Genomic DNA, 17249 nt, shown 5'->3' on the forward strand with positions numbered 1-17249 from the left:
TTAGCATGAGAAGCTGAAAAAATGGTATCTGTGATGAAAGAAATGAGGTAGATAGGAAGGTGTGATTGATTTTGTTTTTAGGACCTTGTGCAAAGCCTTTCCTAAGGCCAGAGTAAGAGGGATCTGCATAAGGAGCTAGTTTGGTCATGAGTTCTTTTGTTTTACAAGATCTCTCCTAGCTCCATTTAACTGCCCACCCAGGGAATTCCTTTCTAAGTGAGCATGTGCAGAATATGGGATTAGCTCTAAGCATTCAGAACAGCAGGAATCTCTTTTCATGTGGGCCAGATACACATCTGAAAAGTCATGTATTTATAGAATTTGTGTCGATTTGAATATTTTAAATTATTGGAATTATACTGGAGAAGTTTACTTCATTAGTTCTGGGTGCTTTTATGAATTAAAAAATATTAAGGTAATTAAGTACCCCTATTATATGAATTTTCTTATAGTAAGTTATCTGGAACACCCCCACATAAAAGCTTTACAGGTTCCTGACCATTTCTCCTTCTGTGTCATTATCAATAATTTCTGTGTACAAGTGACTGTTTGGAAGATTCCTTAAAAAGCCTATCAGATTGAAAACACATCCTTGTGACAAAAATGCAGGATTGTAGTTATAGAGGTCTGACTAGAGTATTTATTATATTCCAATTTCCCTATCTGCTTGTAGGAGGGATTATTACAGTTATGAAAGTGTATCCTCACAAACTGTTAGTGGAAAAAAACACTATGAAATGATGCTGAGTAATTCTGTAACCCTAAAGATGTTAGGAGAAATGGTGATATTTTCAAAACCTTTTCAAGAGAGTAGTATGGAACATTTAATATGAGAAATACAAAGGGTTCTCTGGTTTGTGGGTATGAAGATGTATGTTATTAGAGGAGACAAAAGAGAGAGTGCATTCTAAAACATGCCTTACGTTTTCTTAACAAATTTCTGGGTTTAGATGCATATTGGTTTAATGGGAAAATTAATATCATATACACATCTGCTGCCAAGGGAATCCAACCTACATTAGCAAGGGGTGAACTTGATAATTTCTTCATTTCTAAATTCCATGATCTATGAGTAACCAAAAAAAAAACCCACAAAAACATGCTTTTTCCTTCATGATGATGAATGATATAATGAATCTTCAGAGAGCAAGAAAAAATGCTTAAAGTGATAGCGGTAGATTTCTTTAAAAAAAGACATTGAATGTAAATTATTCAGTAACACTGTGTGTGTGTGTGTGTGTGTGTGTGTGTGTGTGTGTATGTGTGTGTGTGTGTGTATATATATTTCTTTTCAGAAGTCTTTGCAAGACAATAAATTGAGGATCTTTATATCTTACTTAGTTTTCAGTGCTATTAACATATTATAAGATAACTCAGATCAGTTTTGCAGGTGGATGGCATAATGAATACAGTAGTAGACTTGGAGTCACAAGCTGAATTGAATTCATGACTCAGATTCTTACTACCCATGTAATCCTGAACTCTCTCTACCAAGCCTGATTACAAACTTTACACATGGTAGTAGACAATTTAATAATTCTGTACAAATATATTATCACTTAGTGGTCAAGCTTCTGGTGAAGAGCCTTTGCAAAGTTAGCTAAAACTAGTCTTCCAATAATATATGTAATCTTCTCCAGTCCCCATTCGTGAATGAATGGACATTCATTAAAGTCTTACTATGTGCAAAGTATTGTTCTAAGCATTAGAAATACAAATAGTAAAGAAAACAATAAAAAAGGACTCTGTCCTTTAGGAGTTCATATTCTAATAGGGGGAGACCACAAAAGAGTGTTTCAGCTATAAATCAAATGGAAAAGCCTACTTGTCCTTAGGATGGAGTAGCAAAATTGTCGTTAATATGATCTTTAGTGTTCTTTGGTTTTTTGTTTGTTTATTTGTTTTGTTTTGTTGTGTGGGGCAATGAGGGTTATGTGACTTTCCCAGGATCACACAGCTAGTAAGTATCAAGTGTCTAATTCTGGATTTGAACTCAGGTCTTCTTAAATCCAGGGCCAGTGCTTTATCCACTTCGCCACCTAGCTGCCCCCCCTTAGTCTTCTTTTGATAAAATCAATCTATTGGAAGTAGGAATCAGATTTAGGTGGTTGCAATTCCAAGTCCAGTGCTCTATCAACTCTGACATTTAGCTACCCCAATTAAATATATCTTAATGATTTAAAATATCAGGCAAAACTGTTTAGTGATTTCATAACATGTTAATAGTAGTGGAAGTCAATTAAAGAAATAAAGCTTCTCATATAAAACTGGGTCATCTAAGAATACAACAACTTTGGTTGGGGAGAATTTTGTTTCCCAGATCTTCATTAGCTGTGGCTGTTTAAGGTGGTAGCTTCTCACAGATGACACCTTCTCAGTTGGTGCTCCACTGGCATAGCAATTGAGAACCCCTTGTCATTTCCATAACCAGATAAGACATCAGAAGAGACTTTAGTGAAAGTTCTGTATCATACAGAATAACAGGTCATGCAAAAGTATAAAATCAAAAACATCACATAAATATAAGAATAATTGATTAGATTTTATATCAAACAATTTTAAAAACCAATAAATTATATGCTATTTAGATCAATTATTTTGATTACTTCTCACTTAGATTTGAACTGAGTCAAAATATATATACACATGCATTTTCTTTATTATACATGTGATTCACTATTAAATATTTCAACATTTCTGTACATTTTTGTGTTCAATCTAAGAATAAAGGTCTCTTTCCTTATAAAGGATCAGATAGATTAATTCATGAATTTGTGCATTTCTCTTCATGATATAGTAGATTTTATTGATTTAAAAGGAATTATCAAGAAAACCCTCCCTTTACCCTAACCAGTTGGTAATGAGGGGATAGTAATGTGCATCAGGAAAGGGAGTAGCCACACTGATGAAAACACAGATCCATCAAAATAAAGAATTAGTAAAAACATTAAACATCATTCCTCTTATTTTTTCCATTTCACTTCCATAGTTCCTTCTGATTAGCTTGCCCATTATTCTACTACTTTTCCAGTGCTTAAGAAAAAAAATTTAAATAAAAAATGAAATTTAAAGCCTTAGTGCCATGTATTTTTTTTTTTTGGTGAGGCAATTGGGGTTAAGTAACTTGCCCAGTAGTGTTAAGTGTCTGAGGCCAGATTTGAACTCAGGTCCCTCCTTAATCCAGGGCCGGTGCTCTATCCACTGCGGCATCTAGTTGCCCCCATGTGTTTTTATATACCTTCAAAATCCCTTAATTATTTCATAGGAAACATATAGCAAACATGTAACCTTATTACCTTTCTTGTCTCCCTTTCTAGAGTAGCCACCTCTGGTGAGAAGAGAAAGATGTAGTTTTCTCATCCAGTCAAGTTTTAAACCCTGACAAATCGTCATCAGAATTCTGTCAACGAAGGTTCCAGTTGTTGACATAGACATATGGAAGTCCAAAAAGCCACGTAAAGGTAATTATGCTATTTTGAATTAATGACATAGATTTATAAAGTTGTATGTATTTCTTCAACAAAATCATTCTACAAAACAACATTTAATATAAATGAAGGTATGTTATTCTTAGAGCAAGTAGGTGACACAGTATATAGAGTACCAAGTCTGAAGTCTGTGTAACCCTGAACAACTCATTTAACCTTGTTTGCCTCAGTTTCCTCATCTGTAAAATGAGTTGGGGAAGAAAATGGAAAAGTACTCCACTATCTTTGCCAAGAAAACCCCAAATGGGGTCATAAAGAGTTGGACATGACTGAAACAACCAAACAACAATGAAAACTGCTATTCTTGCCTACTTAATGACAAAGAATAACTATCCTTTATTATTTTAAGAGTATAAAAAAGTATAAAATGGCTATGTGTCCCAGGCCAAACACTTAATTTCTTAGGGCTCTAGGCAGCTTTCTGAGACTATAGACTGCAGAACAGTTGCCAATCTGCACTGGCAGAAAGTTGGTGACATTGCATAGCCCTCCCTCACTTAAATCCATTTCAGTACAAGTCATGACATCAACCCAATGTCACGATCCTCTTTGAGAATGAAGGAAAAACAACAACGACAACAACAACCCTGTCAGTTGGAACTTCCTTACATAAAGTTTCATTTTCACCAACTGTAGACATGTAAAATAGACAATTTCTTTTTTTTTTTTTGCAGGGCAGTGGGGGTTAAGTGACTTGCCCAAGGTCACACAGCTAGTAAGTGTCAAGTGTCTGAGGCCGGATTTGAACTCAGGAACTCCTGAATCCAGGGCTGGTGCTTTATCCACTTTGCCACCTAGCCGCCCCTAGACAATTTCTTAATAACCATCCAAATATTTTAAGATTATTTTACTCTACAACCCTCACCAAGTCTTTTCTCTTTGAGAATTGTACAGAAAAGGATGAACAGCATCCCAAAAGCCATTTTCTTCTTTTTTCACTGCCTTTGCCTTTAACTGGACCATGACTTTGGGGCTTCCATATATAGCTTAAAATTGCCTTGAGACTTTGGGACAACCTGTGTTGCTAAAGAGCAGCATTAGCTAGCCACAATTCAGGTGAATAATGAACCACATTGAAATTCATGGGTGTTCATAGCCACATTCACCTTAATAACATAGGTTATAATGTGGTTTCTCAATCAAATATAGATACAAAGTTACTAATTTACTGAATTTTCAATAGCAGATTTTCTTTATCCAATTTGAGAATGATATCATCATCTCCTTAAATAATAATTTTCCATCTTAGTAAATGTTTGGTTTTTTTCATTACCCACGATTTTAAAATCCTTTGACACTGAGAAATAGGGAATTTGGGTAGGAAGGTGAGCAGTAAAATTCTGTAAAGAGGGGGCGGCTAGATGGCACAGTGGTAAAGTACCTACCCTACATTCAGGAGGACCTTAGTTCAAATCTGGCCTCAGAGACGTGACACTTACTAGCTGTGTGACCCTGAGCAAGTCACTTAACCCTCATTGCCCCTAAAAAAAAATCTGCAAAGACCTACCCAAAGGATAAACATTTGATTCCTATTTGGTTAACCTAGGAAATAATAATAACTCACGATTTCATAGCACTTTACGGCAACACCATGTGGTTGAAATCACCAAACTTGAAAGCTTAGAGAACCTAGGATTTAAATCTCAGGTCTGATATTTACCAGCTGTGTGACAGTAGGGCAAGTCATTTAATCTCTCAGGTCTCAGTATCAGATCTTGCACCTTAGCCAGCAGCTTAGTTTGATTGGGATACAGTGCCCAGATTGTACTCAAAGGAGAATTCCTCTGGGTGGTGATCACAAATAAGACCAGTGGTAAACATGAGAAGCCTTCAATCTGAAGGGAGCCCTCGTGTCTTACTCACTTTCTTCTAAAGGTTATTTTTAAAATGTTTAATGAGTCATTTTACTGCCTTGTACCTTAACTAACCCTTCAGGAAATTTATGTTATTCAGAACTCAGTAACTAGATATGTGAATTCAACCTCCTCCCCTCTCTATTCCTTGGTTTTCTTATCTGTAAAATGACAGGGTTAGACAAAATCTTACCACCCTTGATCTCTGTCTATGCTAATTCACTGCTGTCATTTGGTCCAATTCATTTTTAAAAACATTGAATGATTATCTACTCTGTGCAAGGCAAGATGACCTCGAGATTAGTAACTAATGTTAGTATTTTCGTCCTGAAACTAAATTTTGGAAAGACAATCTTATCCTTTGTTCATTATGAAATAAGCAAATTTTTAATAACACAGGCTTCAGCTATTCAGGGGATACTCCTGGAACCCCTCCATTGCAAGGCTATGTTGGACAGAATTTACACATATTTTTAATATCAGAATAATCCATTTTCTTAGTGATGTTGGTTAGTTGTTCTTTCTTCATTCTCTCTCTCTCTCTCTCTCTCTCTCTCTCTCTCTCTCTCTCTCTCTCTCTCTCTCTCTCTCTCTCTTTTTGTGAGGCAACTGGGGTTAAGTGACTTGCCCAGGGTCACACAGCTAGTAAGTGTCAAGTGTCTGAGGCCGGATTTGAACTCAGGTCCTCCTGACTCCAGGGCTGGTGCTCTATCCACTGTGCCACCTAGCTGCCCCAGTTGTTGGCCATATCATTTTTTTCTTTTTTTGTGAGGCAACTGGGGTTAAGTGACTTGCCTAGAGTCACACAACTAGTAAGTGTCAAATGTCTGAGGGCGGATTTGAACTCAGGACCTCCTGAATCCAGGGTCGGTGCTCTATCCATTCCGGCCTCCTAGATGTCCCTGTTGTCCTTCATTCTTGAACAGGACCAAAATGGCATCACTATGTTAGAGTCAAGTTACAGTGTGTCTGATTGTGGCTGATTAGACCAATACAAGCTCAGAAGGCTCTACCATAGGTCAGGAACAAATAGTCCATGTGAACATTTGGGGTGGATTCTCTAAATCTGCACATCTGACATTACTTTTGAACTACTTCAGTTCTGCTTCACTCATGGAGCACAGCACCTTCTTTGATGAGAGCACACCATGCTGGGCAGTCCTGTGCCAGTGTCTCCCATGTCATGTAATCAATTGGAATTGATTGGAAATAGTAACTGTTGTATATCTTATATGCAGCTATTTCTCAAGGCTAAGTATTTATACTTACCTTCAATCAGGAGCATGTGCACAGCTCCTCCTTCACTTAAATCCAAATCAATGCAAGTCATGACATCTCCAGATGTCATGGTCCTCTTCAGGAACAAAGGACAAACAACAACAACAGCACACCCATAGCATAGAGGAAAGTGCTTAGCACATAGTAGGTACTTAATATATATTGGCTAAGTCAATTCATTTTTCTAGGCCTAATTTTCCTCATTTGTAAAAGGGCATTGGACTGGATAGTATAGACCAGGCTAAGCCTTCTTTAAAAAGAATCTACTTACAATGATAATTTGCTTGGTTCTCCCTTGGCAGAAGGCCAGTAAGAAGTTCTTACAGTTAGTCTTTTCTTTGCACTGGCCATTCCTTATGCCTCCTTACCTCCATCTCATGGAGTCCCTTACTTCTTTTAAGACTTAGTTGAGGGGACAGCTAGGTAGTGCAGTGGATAAAGCACCAGCCCTGGATTCAGGAGTACCTGAGTTCAAATACAGCTTCAGACACTTAACACTTACTAGCTGTGTGACCTAGGGTAAGTCACAACTCTCACTGCCCCATCAAATAAAAATAAAATAAAATAAAAAAGACTTAGTTTAAGTACAGCCTTCTACAGTGTAGGAAGCCTTTTCTGATCCCCTCAATTTAGCATTAGACTACCATTTTCATACATTGTTGTATAAACCCTTTCTTGTGCTTGGGGTCTTATGTTTTTAAAACATTAGGGTTATAAATACATGAATGGTTCATTCACAAAGCAATAAAATTAGAGGTGAAGCAAAGATAGGCCCCTCCTGTTCTTTTAGGTCAAGTAAGTAATTAAGCTCCTTATAATGGCAAAAACATGTACCCTTCAACTGCTGGTGCCCTCTTTCCCTGTGATCTTGTATTTATTCTGTCCATACATGCATGTATATATATACATATACCATGTGTATATACATGTATCATAGAAGACAGAATAAATACAAGTCATAGGGAGGGAGGGCATTAGCAGTTGAGAGGAATAGGCTTGTATGTGTGTTTACATACATACACACACACAATTTTCTCCCCTGATAGGATATAAGCTCCTTGAGAGAAGATCATTTCTCATTTTTCCTTTTTGTCCCCTACACCTAAGAAAGTGCCTACCACTTAACAACCATTGGTTGACTGATTCTGTAACTTTCTACTGGGTAAACCTCCGTTGTTTGTTTTTTTTCCTGGCCAGCCAAGAGGCTACTTCTTTCAGCAGGGCTGCTTGATCCTTTCTTCACTGATTCCACTGTTCTTATTTTTTCCTTTAAACATTTTGTTAACTATCTCCCACATGTCCCTCATTCATTTTAGTATCTATCGTGAAACTGCCAGATACAGTTTGTGTCCTAGCAAATCCTATAGGCCCCATAGGCAATCACTTCCCCCTACCTCTGGACCCCAAAGACAAAAGCTAGGAAGAGTTTACAGGATGTAGCTAAAGCTGCATGAGAAGTTGATCTTTCAGCTTTTGTCACAGCTCACCTCTACCTTACTGGCAGATTACTGCATAGAAGGGGCATTTGGTCTCTGGTCATCCTGAAAGCAGCTTCTCTCAGATCATGGCTCAAAGCACAGCCAGGTCTCTACTGTTCTGAACTTGGCCTGACATTGACTAAGGAGAAAACTGTCTCACTTTCCCCTTAATTCATCCCTACCGTGACACTGTTGAACTCTCCCATCACTCTCAGCCCCGCAACACTAGCTCTCTGCCATCATCACTCCCAGGCTGGTCTCTAACCACTGACAAGACCAAACCCCAGGAGTGAACCTCTAGCCAGATGCTTTTAAATAAGCCTGGAGAATTGTAAGCACCTGCTTCCTCTGTTCTCTGCCCTTCCCCCCACACAGGTCCATATGCACACAGCAATTCCTCCTTCCTCTCTCAGTCCCACAGTAACCCCAGTCCTAAATAGAACCCCTCCCAACCACAGGCCCCCTGCACCTAGTGAAGTATTTTGCTAATAAGGGTTTTTTTCATTCTTTTACTTAAATTAGAAGGATATATAAGAATTATAAGTTGTATTTCATATCATTAGGGCTTTAGTTGAGGAGTCTAGAGCCACACACAAGGAAGTTAAATAACAAGTGGAGGCAGTGAGTGATAGAGCAGAAAAACAAATGATCCATTTAAAACATATTGCAATTCAGAGAAGAGGTTGGGAGGGCATGGCAGAGATCACTAAAGAAAGACTTCATAGAAGGGACTGGTGAACATGATTTAGAGAGACAGGGGAAGGAGAACATCTCAGACAGGGTAAAAAGGGTATTCGAAGGCATGAAGGAAGACAGTAACAATAATGGCTCTTTTTTTTACATTATTTTTAAAATTTCGAGTTCCAAATTCTCTCCTCCCTCTGGCTCTTCCCCCACTCATTGAGAACACAAGCAATGTGATACACATTGTACATGTGAAGTCATACAAAACATATTTTCATATTAGAATGGCTAACATTTATTTAGTGATTTAAGGTTTGTAAAGCGAATGAGATAGCAAAACTCCATAAGGAAGGTGTCTTTTTTTTAGACAAGTAAATTGAATCCATATGACCATTTTATAGACTAGGAAACTGAGAAAAAAAAATTACTTGCCTACTGTCACACAGTTAGTGAATATGTGAGTCAAGAATTTAGTTCAGGTCTTCCTGAGCTTCCTGGGTAACTAGGTGGCACAGTGGGTAGAACACTGCGCCTGGAGACAGGAAGACCTGAGTTCAGATTTTACCTCAGACACTAGCTATTTGACCATGGGCAAATCTCTTAACCCTGTTTGCCTCAGTTTCCTCATCTATAAAATGATCTGGAAAAGGAAGTGGCAAACCACCCCAGTATCTTAGCCAAGAAAATTTCAGATGAGGTCATGGAGAGTTAAACAGGACTGAAAACACTTGAACAACCATGACAGCTTCCTGACTCTGAGTACAATGCTCTATCCACTACCCTGTGGTATTGAAGTTAAATAGAAAGGAGAGCCATTAAACTGCACCTCATGATACCTACTGGTACATATTATGTTAGAAAACCACATATTAACATTAACTATGTTTCATTGTATTTTTTATTTTTCTAAATATTTCCCTATTACTTTTTTTTTTGGCAGGGCAATGAGGGTTAAGTGACTTGCCCAGGGTCACACAGCTAGTAAGTGCCAAGTGTCTGAAGCTGTATTTGAACTCAGGTACTCCTGAATCCAGGGCTGGTGCTTTATCCTCCCTATTACATTTTAATCTGGTTCTGACAACCTTCAGGTGTGCTGGGGAACATATGCTTACTGCCTATATCTCTGCACTGCACCTTAATGAACAATGCTGGCTTGAAGAATAGGCTTTATCCCAAATACAATGAACTCAGTCTAGTTGCTGAAGACTGCTAAATTTGAAAAGTTGTAGGAAATAAGCAAAAGTTTGAAGGATACATACCACTTTGAGTAGTAGGCAGAGAACTTTCCACTCTATGCAGGAAATACCTTAGAGATTTTTGAACAGGGCAGTGGCATGGAGCTATCAGGGTTCTGTCTCCTACATATGGTCAGCATAGCTACATTTGTGGACCAGCATAGAAGAAAACAGAGTGAATGATCAATGAATGTCTGATTTCCCCAGGCCCTTTCAAGAATCAGCTGCTGTTTTCATCAAAGTGGGCTTTCTCTTCTCTATCCCACCCAAATTTGCCTCTTAATCACAAGTGATTTCTTTACCCCATTAGTAAACAATTTCATCCCCTTATAACCTTGGTGACAGAGGATAGAATTAATCATCCACAGTCTGAGCCAACTGCTAAAGAGGCAGTGTCAGGGAGTTGAGGAAGCTGGCCTTGCTATCTGTGAAGTCTCATGCCCCTGGGCCTCTTTTCTTATCTGTCAAAGGAGGGAAGTTGAATGGCCTCTGAGGTTTCTTGCAGCTCCACACCTATGCTCCTAGTACCTGAATTGTGCTACTCGGGATGAATCTTTTAACTTCTCAGAGCCTAAACTGCAAAAGAGTTGGTGAACATTATTAGCAGACAGACTTTTCTCCTATCAATATCCCTCTACCAATATAATTACAGGTTCTGAAGGAAACAAAACAAAAATAAAAATGAACTTCTACATCTAGCCTATAGCTATTATACAGAGAGTAATGTGATGTAACCCATAGATCCATATTCACATGAGGAAAAGACTTAAACAGAACTAGAATTTAAAAAGATTTTTTAAAAATACTTTAGTAAGAATGTTTAACAGGGTCAGTTGCTGAGCTCAGCAATGAATCAACAAACATTTCTTAAGTACCTCCTAGAAAAACAAAGACGGTCTCTCATCTCAAGGAGCTCACAATCTTATGGGAGGAGACAGTACACAAAAGGAAGGTGAAAAGTTTTGGGGGAGAAGGTACATGGCAGGAGGGCTGATGGTAAGTTCAAAAAAAGATGGAAAGCAGTGTGGCTGTTGGGAAATGGGGGGCTAGTACCTCCTTCCAATATGAAAGCTTACATAACTCTGCCCAAACCCAGAAAAATCTGAATACATCTATGGACTATTTATCTTTATATATGCATGTTTATATTTTATTTTATCATTTTCACTCATTTATATGTATACATTATATTTTATATTTATATATAGCCTTTTAGACTCTCAAATTCTCCAAATCCCATTTCATCATCCTATTCTATTTTTTGTTTTGGTTTGGTTTGGTTTTTTGCAGGGCAATGGGGGTTAAGTGACTTGCTCAGGGTCACACAGCTAGTAAGTGTCAAGTGTCTGAGGCCAGATTTGAACTCAGGTACTCCTGAATCCAGGGCCAGTGCTCTATCCACTGAGCCACCTAGCTGCCCATCCTATTCTATTTAACCTAGTGATAATAAAAACAAAGCTTTTTCCTCACAACTCATTGAGTTAGGTCATATAAAGGATTAATTAATTAGAAGTATTCACCTATTAAATATATTTACATATACTTTCCATACATACAAAGTATTATTTATCCCCATTTTAAATATGAAGAAACTGAGGCTAAGGGAGGCTAGATGACTAACCAAAGATCACATGACTAAGAAGTATCAGAACTGGAATTCAAATCTTTTTAATTCCAAATTGCTGCTTCAGCTTTACCAAATTGCTTCCTATGATCATCTTCCTGGGTTCACTCTTCTTTTGCCACTGTTATTCTTCAAAAACCAGTTCCATAGCAGCATGAGCCATTCTATGTTCGTAAACTCTTAGCTCCCCTACCACAATGTTTCTGCCTTGTTCCTACCTTCTCCCCTTGTCCTATTCCCCACCCCAAACTATCCTTGAGCTTGTTTCAATCACTATCTTCCCTCAAGGCTTAGAACAATATTTAGGTTTAGGGGAAATCTTTGCCTGGTGCATCAAAATTAGGCTCCATGATTGCTAAGTTGTGAATACCCAGGGAGGCCATGGTAGTGATCATTTTAGGAAATCCAATTTCCTAAGAACTAGAGCCCAAGGAGAAAAATCATGCTCTTCATTCAATCTTACTAGTGAAGACTTCTATAGGAAAATTATATTGACTTTGGAAGAGGAGGGGAAGTTTTGCAGAATTTTCCTCTCAATGGTGAATGTTTCAGAGAAAAATGTATAGTGTACCATGGGCCTGAAAGGTGACATTTATGTTGAAATAAATTCATGGAGTTAATGGAACAGTAGTTAAGGCTTATTTATCCTTGTATTTCTTTGAAAACAGTTTACTTAACGATAGGTGAGAAGCATTTGGCCTTTGATCAACCTAACTGTCATTTAAGGATTGGGTAAAGGTTGAAATTCTCCTCCATCTGAAATTATCTAGGCTATAGATTAGCAACCTTTCCAAAGCAAGAGACTCAAATTACTTACCCTCACTCTTCAAAGGTAGGCCATGGGACTAGCTGCAAGCAATTATGCTGCTTTCTTCTCAGCTGCAGTGGAGGAACACTGAGGAAAGGAGCATTTGACTGGGGAGGTGAGGAGAGGAAGGAGGGATAATTTAAGAGCATGAAACCTCTGGAAGACAAATTGCCCTGAGTTAGTTGGATATACAGTGAAGAAGACTTAGCATCCTGAATGTATCAGAAGAGTGCTGAAAAATGGGAGACAAGAGGTAAGAGAGAGGTCCAGCAAGGGAAGTGGGATGGTGATAGTTCTGCCATGGTCATTGGTGGCAGTCAATGAATGTTATATTCTGTTCCATCCTTAGCATATTTGCTACAGGTTACTAAACTTCAGTCTTGAGAATACCTAATTAAAAGGGGAGGGGAAAAGGCAGGAAGAGAAGATGGTAGCAGTGAAGTTACATAACATTTTAGGAATTCCCAAAAAGTAATAGAAGCTGCAGCATACCCAGTGTCACCAGAAGCCATCGAAGAATAATGATTTACATATATATATATGTGTGTGTATATATATATATATATATACACACACATATATTTTACAGTTTACAAAGCCTTTTTCTCACTGTGAGATCAGTAGTACAATTACTATCTCCAGTTTATGTTGGAGGTTCAAAGATTGACTTCTGTGGAGTCAAATGACTCACAAACAGCAGAGCCAATACATGAATCAAGGTCTTCTGACTAGCAATAATCGCAGTAATAATTATAGTAGACTATCAGGCTAGTGTTCTTTTCTCTGATACCATATAACTACAAGGTAGCCAGGATGCTCATTGTAAAATTACTTTCATATTGTTTTTTGGGGGGAATTATAATTTGTACTTTAAAAGTTTTGGGAGACTTGTTATTGTTAGGTGATTTCTAAGAGGACAGCTTGAATTTAATGTAGAATAAGCACCTGAATCAGTTCATGCCCTCTCTGAAAGATACAGGTACAGAGAAGGTTCCTTGTATTCTGCAGAAACACTCTGCAAATCATGTAAAGAAGTAATGTCTAACTTGATTAGAAATGGATCTCTTGGACCATATATTGACTTAGAAAATAAAGAATAACATTATCTCTGTTGTAGTTGTATCATATTTTTATTTATTTTGTTAAAACATTTTCCAATTACATTTCAATCTGATTCAGCCCTACTCAAATGTTTTGATGCTGTGTGTGGCCTGAGATTTTGATACTTCTTCCCTGAAGAACTGGAGTCCCTTCTCCCAGGAAAGTTTAAAATAGATTTAAAAAAAAACTCCAGGGAGATCCCAAAGTCATCCTTGGTTTGCTAAGAGTCTAGCAGTCAATTAAAATACACATTTTCCAGATTTCACTTGTCTTGACAGGTGTACCAGGGGATGGGAGAATCTGATCTATTACTATCATGGGGTGTACATGAAAAGTCTCTGCCATTTGGTGGTACTCAGATCTAGCACCTGAGTTTGACTTATCAACCATTCAGTAGATATTCATTGAGTACCTAGTATGTGAAGTCACTGTTTTATTTGCTGTGGAGATTCAAAAATTCCACTTACAGAGCTTATGCCTGTAAAGAATTATTATAATAATTATATAATAATTATATAATTATAATAATTAATAATTAATTGTTTATTGAGGTTTTTATGCCTCAGTGCGCACTGGCCTGTACATAGCCATTGCCATGGCGCTGGCACCTCACGTCATCACCACTTGCTGACGCCTACATGGGCCTGGCAAAATTATAATGATTGGAAGCCTAGTGAGGGCAGTCATGTGACCATCACAGCAGCCATCCCATTGGCTGGAGCTGTGTGGGGTTTTTCTGGGATTGGGGGAGGAGAATTGGGCATTCTAGCTGGACGCTGGAATGACAGGAGGTCTGCTGCGTATTCTCAGCTGATTCCTGGGCGGTGGTATCTTTTGAGGTTGTATAATTTCCCTTTCCCCATTTTATTTCCTTTCCCTTGATCCTACTGATCCTGTTTGTGTTTTGTTTTTGTTTTTTTTAAGTTCGTTCTTGTTAAAATAAATCCTGTTCTGTTTTGAGGGAGACTGCCGGTCTCCTTCCTTGCCCCAATATTGTGGCGAGACGCTTAGCTAACACTCACCAATTAAAAATTGGTCCCCACAGCCCTAATTTCATGCATTAGGCAGTTTACAATAGACAGCACTACAATGTGGGTTGGAAGGAAACAATATGAATTCCTTGGAGAATCCTTAGGTGGAATATGACCAGATAAGGAAATGTCCTATTTTCTTTGCTGTTTTTTTTAAATAAGATAAATATTTTCCTTGGTTATTTGCTCATTAATATTTCTTCCCTAATAATAGTTTACACTTATCCTGTGCCTTACTACTGCTCTTTTACAAGAATGCTGAGTTAGATCTTATTTAAAGAGATTCGTTGTTGACAATAACAGGTGTTTGGTGGTTTTGCTCAAACCCCTGGAAATATCTTAGTAAAACCTTCTATAAAAGCCTGGTTTGGGGTGAGCATGGGGTACGATCTCTTTACTCTCTAATAGGATCATCCCTTTTTTTGATATCATATGTAATAATAGCAAACTGAGTTGGATTTTTTTCAACTCTCCCTTCAAAAGAAAATTCATTGCCAAAATGAGGAACACTCATTCAATAGTCAGCAAACACACATTAAACACTTTCTAGAGGAAAACAAACAGCAACAAAAAATAAATCTGTCCTGCCCTCAAAGGGCTCACCTTCAAGTGAAGCAACATGTAATTAACTAAGTAAATGACATATTCAGAAGAGCTGAAAGGAATCTTGGAAGGCTTGAAGCAGGGAGATGTTGAATGGGAACAGCCTAACTCAGCTCATTTATTGGTTCTCAAAAAATGTTCCTTTTCATGATAGTAGCCTTTTATGATAGAAAGGTCTGCTTTTGCGCCAGGAATAGGGCAGAACTGCCCCATATTGGGGAATAAGCTCTCTGGGGACCTGCTCTCAATCTTCTCTGTGAACACCAAAATGTGGCTCTTCTGTCCAAAATCACGTGGAAGTATTCTGCATTCACATTAAAAATAAGGGAGAGTAGAGCTAGTCCACAAAAAGCATTAAGAAAGCAATGCAAGGGAGAGAGACAGGGAAAGGGGAAATAGACAGAAACCTTGGGGACAAATAAAATGAGATTATAAGGTCACTGTCATCAGCATATGTTTAATTGGCATTGACTTTTAGCTTCCTTCCTCCCTCATTCCCATGAATCCTCTCACCTTCCTTGAACCATAAATCTTTAAGAGCTTTTCAAAAAAACAGTTTTAGTAATTTTATCCTCAGCTCTTTCTTCCATTCCTGTTTCTAATTTCCCCAATATCCCTAATTATGGAATAGTTTAAATGTTGATAATATTTTTTTAGAGTTTATACATTGTAATCTGAGTTAAACTCATCACATAATAAAAAATAAACACTTTCATCCCAGTGAGGCATTAAATACTAATTTTAAACAGGAAAGATTTGATCAAGGTCCTTAAAGCAATGCATGCAGTGTGGGAAAGGGATAAATTCAAAAGACTGCTGTGATCGGTTTATAAAAGATAAGTGCTTAAAAGAAGAATAAAATAACCAAGTTTTTGTCTCTTTGGTGTTTTAATTTCTAAAGTTTTGTTTTAAAAGCTGTTTTCAGACATTCTCTGTATAGAACTTATATATACAGTGTGGCTGTCCTAAAATAACCTCAAGTGTAGTCAGTTAATTTCTGTTTCCAGGGGAACTGACCTAATTTGCATTGACTTTTAGTGAAGGGTCTAAAGCCTATACACACACTCAGAAAGGCAAATACCTGAAGTTACAGAGTATTATTTTGAGCACCACATTTAAGTCTACAAGCAAAATGCTCTGGTCTCTACTGAGCTGTAGAAAAAGCATCTAGGGCTTTCACAGCACCCTACAGATGCCAACTAAATAGGTATTAAAATATATCTCAGTGATATGGGTACTTGGTCCAGTGATGCAGATTACAGCCCATTCCTGTTTGCCCATCTCATGTGTCTTTTGTCCTCTAAACAATTAACTACCAAGGTCCACTCATTATGCTTGGGGGGTGTCTTCTTTATTTCCCTGGAGCTTACAGTGACACCAATGAACCGTGAGGGCTGCCCATCATTCACACTTGCCACAGAGATTAATGTATCTTTTCCATTCATTTCCTTGGTGACATCCTTTACCCTACTTCTCCTTCTAAATACCTGGTTTGCAATGTATGTCAGTCTATTAACACCCAATGTGCGCTGTTCCATAGACCTTTGGGTAATTTTCAACTTCAAATCTTCACTCTAGTGTTCCATAACTCAGAGACAGATAGACTTCTAGGGAAAAAGAGACAGAGACAGAGACTTGATGGATTAATACATTAGGAAAAGTTTAAATAATTCCATATTCTCACATTTAAAAAACAAACAAACAAAACCTTATAAATAGCCTAAAGAAAGTTGTCAGGCTCAAGACAAAACCTATATGTGCAAAATTTTCAAAATTTTCATTTTCTTGAAACTACCCTTGCTCATCTAAAGAAAAATACTCCACTCACCAACACAGGTGAATTTCCACAAGAACACACTCAAAGATTATTCCTACAATATTCATTACATAAAGAACAGGTAAAATTATGTTCATTTCTAGATTTAAAAATAAGTATTGCCTTCAGCCTCATATTCTGTAGACCTGTAGGCATATTCTAATTTGACAAAGCTAAACATTTCTCTCCCCAAGCTTAATAGGCAGCTCTCTAACTGGTTGAATCCAGTACAAACTGCCCCCAAGTAAAG

At 37.8% G+C, this 17249-nt stretch overlaps 1 protein-coding gene across 1 annotated transcript in view; it reads left to right on the forward strand.

Moving 5' to 3' along the window:
- MYT1L (myelin transcription factor 1 like) overlaps positions 1–17249 on the forward strand; it is a 730598-nt gene that overhangs the window by 320546 nt on the left and 392803 nt on the right. The window contains exon 6 of the mRNA XM_043981893.1: positions 3318–3461. The gene's annotated coding sequence lies outside the window, so the exon portion shown is untranslated. The remainder of the gene's footprint in view (positions 1–3317; positions 3462–17249) is intronic.

Source organism: Dromiciops gliroides, chromosome 2 (genome assembly GCF_019393635.1).
Source record: "Dromiciops gliroides isolate mDroGli1 chromosome 2, mDroGli1.pri, whole genome shotgun sequence".
Lineage (NCBI taxonomy): Eukaryota > Metazoa > Chordata > Mammalia > Microbiotheria > Microbiotheriidae > Dromiciops > Dromiciops gliroides.